The sequence below is a fragment of the Eptatretus burgeri genome, chromosome 7 (assembly GCF_056783735.1).
Source record: "Eptatretus burgeri isolate ZD-2024b chromosome 7, Ebu_testis_v1, whole genome shotgun sequence".
NCBI lineage: Eukaryota > Metazoa > Chordata > Myxini > Myxiniformes > Myxinidae > Eptatretus > Eptatretus burgeri.
The window spans coordinates 107,270,639-107,278,138 of NC_140967.1; the positions used below are offsets into that span (position 1 = coordinate 107,270,639).

Consider the following 7,500-nt stretch of genomic DNA (forward strand, 5'->3'; position numbering starts at 1 on the left):
GCTGCCTTCCTTTCTCCTCCCTTCACACTTTCTTCCCCTCCCCTCATGCTGCCTTCCTTTCCCCAACCCATCCTCACTTCCTCCTTCTTCCTCATTCTTCCACCCCTTCTCGCTCCCCCTTCCTTCTTCACTCCCCTCTCCTTCGTCGCTCCCCCCTCTTTCCTCGGTCTCCATCCCTCCTTGCTCCCCTTTCCTCCTCGTTCTCTCTTCCCCACCCCGTCTCTTTCCCCTGCTTCCTCCCCCCTCCCCTTCCTTCGTATTCCCATCAGCGAAGTGACAGGTGGTATTTGCTGGTTGAAAATGAAATGAGCTTGACATAAAGATGAGGAGAAAGGGATACTCTGCTACTACTGCTACAACTACTAATACTACTACCAGCACCACCACTTCCTTATCCTCTTCTTATTATTGTGCAATTATTCCCATGTTCTTGTGTGGTTGGCCAAGGGAAGTTTTTGGCCCAAGTCTTTCTAGTGGGGGATCTTAGTGCACAAAACCAACCCAAGTGTGCACATCCGGATAAAAGTGTGAATTTTGGCACACAAATAGTTTAGACCTTGACGATCAAAAAAATTGATGGAAGCACTTTGACTCACCCCTTTTATGGCCGCCATCTTGGATTTCTCAATGGCCGCCATCGAATACCTATTTTATTCTATATCTCTGAAACTAAACCAGCTGGAGAGTTCATTTCAGTGGCTGCACAAACATTTATGGGGTCTAGGAATCATATGGACTAACTCTGAAAGGGCTCAGGTGGCAGCCATCTTGAATAAGTCAAAAATTCAAAATGGCCACCATTCACGACTAACTTTTAATATCTTGATAACCAAACAAGCTAGAAAGATAAAATTGGTGTCTACACCCATATTTGTTTGGTCCAGGAATGTGATGAAGTCAATTTTAAATAGCTCAGGTGGCAGCCATATTGAATTTCTAAAATGGCTGCCATTAGCAACATAATTCACTGAAACCCCAATACCTGAACAAGCTTGGAAAATCAATCTAGTATTATCATATCATGCTTATTTGTTCCGTCAAGGAATCAAAACAAATTAAAAAAGCTGTTTGATTGTTATACAGTTTTATATGGGAAATCAAGATGGCAGCTACATGTGCCATAATTTTAATGATATGTCAAAGATACAAGCCAGTAAGGTCAATGAATGAAAAAATGCCTGGCATGATAACATTTCACTGACTATTTACAATATCAAAGACAACTAACATTCTCAACTTAAAACATATATGTCTGCAAAAGGTAATGATGTACCTTGCATCAATCTGCTTGAACACCGGGTTTTTAGATCCAGTATCAATGGAGCACATTCAAGTATGACAACTATTCGAATCATTGATCGGCTATCATTTGCACAACATTTTGAATAGTCGGGCATCTATATTGACCGACTCTGGTCGGCTGAATCATCATTGACAAAGAGATGCAGTTCCAACAAATGTCAACTACCATTAGATGGTATCATTATTGATGCAACCACCTTGGCATCGGCAGAGGAGTGTATATCGCAGACTTGCTCTTGAACATTTGCAGTTGCCCCTGCAAACTTTAGTGCACCCACAATGAAAAAGCAGTGCACATGCTTTACTTGCATCTGGTAGTACAGTCCAGAGTGGAGCATACACGTTGCTCTTTTCATCCTTCACCCACCCCCAGTCTGAGGCATCAGGTAAGTCCTGCTGTGGTTTGAGACACTGATTCCAGATGTGAGACGCTTGGTAAAGGGCACAGAAAGCATGCTGCAGTAGTGCCTGTTGGGTAGGTGGGATGGTATCAAGTGTTCGAGTTCCTTGGGAAAAAAGCTCCCGACTAGCAACATTGACACGAGAAGCATTTGATGTCTTGACATACATCAATATCGTGAACCTTTCCAAGAGCTCCATGTGGATACTATCAATGCTTAGCTCCTCTGGATGAGCCATCAGCACAGTTAGGGTATCTGTGATCTGCGGGAAGGCCTCCCATGTTGCCCATGCAGTTCGCTTTCCAATACTGAAGAAGGGTGAGGTGATATCACACCCCGTATAGGCATGGAACAGAGGCAAAGTGTGGCATTTCTGTGGTCCTAGATTTTGAGCGACTGTGTGCATTGGAATAAATTGACGATTCTTTCCGGTACCAAAGTCTATCCAAAGTTCCTGGAATCCAAGTCTTTCATATATGCTAATGCGATAACAACCACATCACTGTCAACAGTACGAACCATCACCTTGGAGTGCCCTTCACATGATGCATCACTAACATGAAGGAACATTCTTCCATCTGCTTCGTGGTGGTTGCAAGGTGAAATATTCTGTAGGTCACTCTGTAATCTGTCAGCAGTGCCACTCACCAACACTCTGTCATCCTTTGTGGCATATAAATGTATCCCAGGGATAGTTGCAGATGCATGTGTGACTTCGTCGCTTAGATATTGAAACAGGCCAACTTTATTTTCACTGTTTTGTAGGAAATGCTTCCAACTGGATGGAACTGGAGTTGTACCTTTTACAACAGTGCGGGCAACCTTTGATCCAGATCCTCGCTTTTCTTGGGTTTGCAGCTTGAGACTATCTTCTGGATATGTGTCCCAAACTAAGTCCAATCTCCTCACATTGCCTTGTCCTGCAGATGAGAGGTAGGGTATGAAGTGGCGGGTGACATAATCATCAAATGTCTTTGCCTTGGTTGGGTGCTCCATGTGAAATACTGCTGCACCATCTAGAACTTTAGCTGTCACATCAGGACCCGCAGAAACCTTTGGAATCTTCAGACATTCCAGAATATCAGATTTCTTGCCAGCTCGAAGCTTCCCTTGATCTGATAGGGCAGGTGGGTCCTTCCTGTTTTCGTACCTAAATAACTCATCAAGGTCACTATCTGGTCTTGACTGCACAGAGAGAAACAGCTGTGTCACAAGTGAAGCATTATGCTTGAGCATAGAAACTTTGCTCTCCTTTTTCTTCGGTTCCTCTGGCTGAGCAAAAGTAGGGACGAAGTTCCTCTTGATTGTGTCTGTTAGAGGAACAGAACAATTTACAAGGCAGTCTCTGACATAGCTCTCATGCAGTTCTTTCCCTTTCCCAATGGCATTGATGAAAGCCTCTGCTAAATCTGCACTCATGACTTCCCTTGTATCCATGGTCATGAGGTCTGAACCACTTTCGTCCAGGAAAGGGTTACATTGAGCCCTCATGACTTCAAGCAGAGAAAGAACATCTTTGCTGAAGCGATGTTGAAGACTTCCAGATTCTTCATGATGTCCTATGTCTGGACATTCAGCACTGATTTCTGCTGCTTCTTCAAACTCGGCAATGGCTCTGAGTTTCTCAGGAAGAGCCAAAATATGCTCCTCCAGGGTGTCAGGAGAATCATAAATGTTGGACACTCCACCATCACCTTTGACAATCTTTGTGGTCTGCTCATGGCTGTGGTCCTTTGGTGTCAGAGAGAACTTCCTTGGGCTCTTCTGTACCACAAAATTTCCCTTCATGAACTCCCTATGAACCTCTGGATGCTTCGATTCAAGTTCAACCATATCCTTGACATGAACAGGGAGCCATCTCGAGTAGTGCACTTGGTTCCAGATGAAGACATAATCGCACAATGAAGACAATCCAGATGAAGACATAATCGCTCAACTGAACGTATAGGGCAAAATCCCCCTCACGCACGGAGCGGACAAAACGGCAATGCAGAAGTTCAATGTCCATCACCATACACCAATAGGCAAACATCTTTGACTTAATCTTCATGGCATCTTCCCAACTCTCCTGAGTGCCTGAACCCTCATTGGTGGGGGATCTTAGTGCACAAAATAAAAAAATAGATTTTCGATGGTGGCCATCTTGAAATCCAAGATGGCGGACATAAAAGGGGTGTGCCAGAGTGCTTCCATCAATTTTTTTGATTGTCAAGGTCTAAACTACTTGTGTGCCAAAATTCACACTTTTATCCGGATGTGCACACTTCTGCACCAAGATCCCCCACTATTCATGTACTGGCTGGCCAGGCTTGACGATCGACTCAGTGGTTAGGGCAGGTATTTGTAATTTGTTCATAGTGCTGGCGATAGATCACCAACTCTTAGTGAAGGATCTTTAATGTCCACCAACTAATGATGGCAGAACAAACACCCGTTTAGCATCCATCTGAGGGCTGGCACACACATTGATGAATCACCCTGCATGTGAAACACCACGATGACAGTTTACAGCTGGGTTGGAATTCAAACCCAGGCTTGACAGCTTCGAGGTGAGTGTGACAAATACTAACACTACCACTACTACAACTTGTAATTGTTTCGCGTCCCGGCAATAACTCGCCGACTCTTCACCAAATACACCGTGGGGTCTTTAAAGTCCACCAACTAATGCTGGCATAAGGGACACCCGGCTTTACATCCATCTGAGGAGCGGCGCACTTTGTGATTCAACGCCTTGAATGTGAAAAACCAAACGGACATTTTATCATCAGGTCAGGAATCGAACCATGACTGTCGGAGGTGAAAGGGAAAGTAAAGAGGAATATAAAGGAAAGGAAAATGAGAGAGGAGGTCGGCTGGGGCAATGTGCACGTTGATCAAGGTTCGGATTGGATAATGATGAACAAGTCCTCATGGGATGGACACGCAGCACACCTTCAGGCTTCTCACGGTTAGTTGAAAAATCGAATTCTGTGCTTGAAAGTTCGATATTTAAATCTGAGAACACCAACCCATTCACCACTCATTAGGAGCATTTCCTGACTCCCCAGTGCCAGGAAGTAATTGCAATCTTGTTAGAATAGTTATTGTTGCACCAAGTTTAACTGTTTTTGAAACAGGTATTCATAATACCAAAATAGTTTGAATCATCCTTGGTGTCTATGCAACAACTAATTGATAAAACATGGACGGTTCTTACTGGAAAGGAATATTTTTAAAAAGTTCCTCTATAAATGTCCGTCCCAAGAAGATATTCAAACTTTTAAATCTGACCGACGAGACAACCAGGTGGGAGTAAGATGAGAGCTCTTGATGAGGATGCGGGAGTAAAGAGCATGTAAACTTAATGAAATCGTCAAACAAACGCCTTACGTCATGAACATTGGAAAAATGTCTCGAGCACAAGCGATGGCCTCTTTGAGCCATTGGATGCACCTTCCATTTTGATGATGACATTTTATAATATCGGCTCGTTTATGACGTCATATCCTTTGTGCACAGCTCGTCCTTTCAACCTTCTCGATGTTGTGTTTTGCAGGACGCACTGTTGCTGTTGATGGATTATGGATGGATGGATGAATGATTGATGACAGATGGATGGATGATTATGATGAAAGAATAAACGATGATGGTAATTGATTATGATGGATGATGATGTAATAGAAGAATGATGTTTTAAGGATGCCAGATGATGATGATGATGGTGGTGGTGGTGGATGATTATTGATGAATTATGGAGCATGAAGGATGTTGATTTTGGTAGGATGAACGATGATGATGATTGTCATTGATGATGATGATGATGCAGAGTGCTGTGGTTGAGTTACGCATAACGAATGCTTCAACCGCTATCACCGTGTGCTTCTCCACGGCACGGTGCTGATATAGTGCTGCGGCACGGAGCGTTTTAATTGCGCACGGGCCACGCGCCCCACCACACTAAGCCAAGAAAGCGCGCCGGGACTTGACAGCTGTCGCGAGAAGATGATTAATCTCCTGCTTCCTTTCCTGGGACTTTAATCATTTCCAACCGCTTATGGCTTGTGGCTCGGCTTGATAAACAGCGCACGAAGCGCGCCGTCTCCCGTAATAATGCCGTTATGATTATTGACAATAAAACGCTATTAAGCCTTGACGTACATAAAGATAGAAAGGCGCATTTTTTTTCCCGCCATCGGGGTCAGACCGCCGGCTGTGCGCAGCTCCGTGCCCACTCCCGATGTTTAACGGTCGCCTATTAACATGCTGCATGCTCGGCTATCCTGCACTCGTATGTGCAAACCTTTCATTCTGCCTCTGTAATTAATTTGGCCTGGGGATAATATACATCCAGTGCAGGCATACACCTCCACGCACATACTTTACACCCCCCCCAACCCCACACCCCACCCGCACCCTCCAACCTCGACCTAAAGGCGACACGCATCTCAAACTTATTGACGGTGTGTTTATGTTGAAATATATATATATATATATATATATATATATATATATATATATATATATATATATATATATACACACACACACACACACACACACACACACACACACACACACACACACACACACACACACACACACACACACACACACACACACACACACACACACACTGTTTATGTGTATGTGTATGTGCAGTGTCTGTGTTGTGTTTGTCTGTGATGTCACTGAACTACTCCTTCAAACTTTGGTGAAATCGTACCAAATTGCGAGGATTCACCTGCCCCTCCCTTGTGGATGTCCTCAGGGTATTTTTTTTTCAATGAGAGTTACCGTGTTGTCATGATTTACACCATGCAGAATTCACAAATATATGTTTGAATTCTGATTGGTGTAAATCATGGCAACACGGCAACTCACGTACTTATACTCAGCTAAAGGCCCGGTCACACCTTGGCGTTTTAGCCAGCGATGGCAACGTATTAAAATGTATGTAAAACGCTGGCTTACGTTGAACTATTGATGTTTTTTTTTTAAGATTCTGACGTATTCATAGCGACTTGGTCTTATGTATAACGCATTGGTAACGGACACAGAACGTTTCGTTGTGTTATAGATAACTTATACCAACGAATGCTGAACCTGTTGTCGGCCTACACAACCTATGCCCAACGATAGTCTAACTTAGGCATAGCGCGTTGCACGCATCGCCGATGATGTCGTGACGTAGCCTATTAAAAGGCTGACGCACAACAATTCGAATCATAACTGCCGTAGAAATGGAAGTGACAACATCGCGGTCACACCTTGGCGATCTTGCCAGCATATGCCGACATAAGAAAAATGTGTCTAAAACGTTGGGGCACGTCAAATACGGTATGAGTAAGTTTGGTATACGTGAGTAGAACGCTAAAGTACGCTATCATACGTCGTAGTAAGTAGAGTACATCAAGAAATTTTAAACATGTTCAAAATTTTTGGACGTACTCGGCGTATGACACACGTTCCGCATGCGATGGGGATAAGTTTTACACACGATATGTGGACGCTTACACACGTCCACAAATGCTACTTATAAGCTACTCATAAGTCGAAACACATCTTTTTTACGCGAAACTTATTTCTAACTTATGTTTGACGTGCTTTGAACCAATTTTTTACGTAGTCCCAACACACATCGACGTATGTAGACGTATTCCAATGACGTCTTCCGGTCGACAAAAAAAAATGAACTTGTTTCGAGCTTACAACTGCCAAATAAAGATGTGTTCCCAGCGGTGTTGGGAATTGGTATATAAAAATGCTGCTCATAAAAGGGGAACCCAACAGTGTTTTCGAGTCCTTTTTGAGTCGA

General features: G+C 43.6%; 1 protein-coding gene across 1 annotated transcript in view; it reads left to right on the forward strand.

The window, feature by feature from the left end:
* Positions 1-7,500, forward strand: part of LOC147024056 (uncharacterized) — a 121,004-nt gene that overhangs the window by 100,054 nt on the left and 13,450 nt on the right. The gene's annotated exons all lie outside the window — the stretch shown is intronic.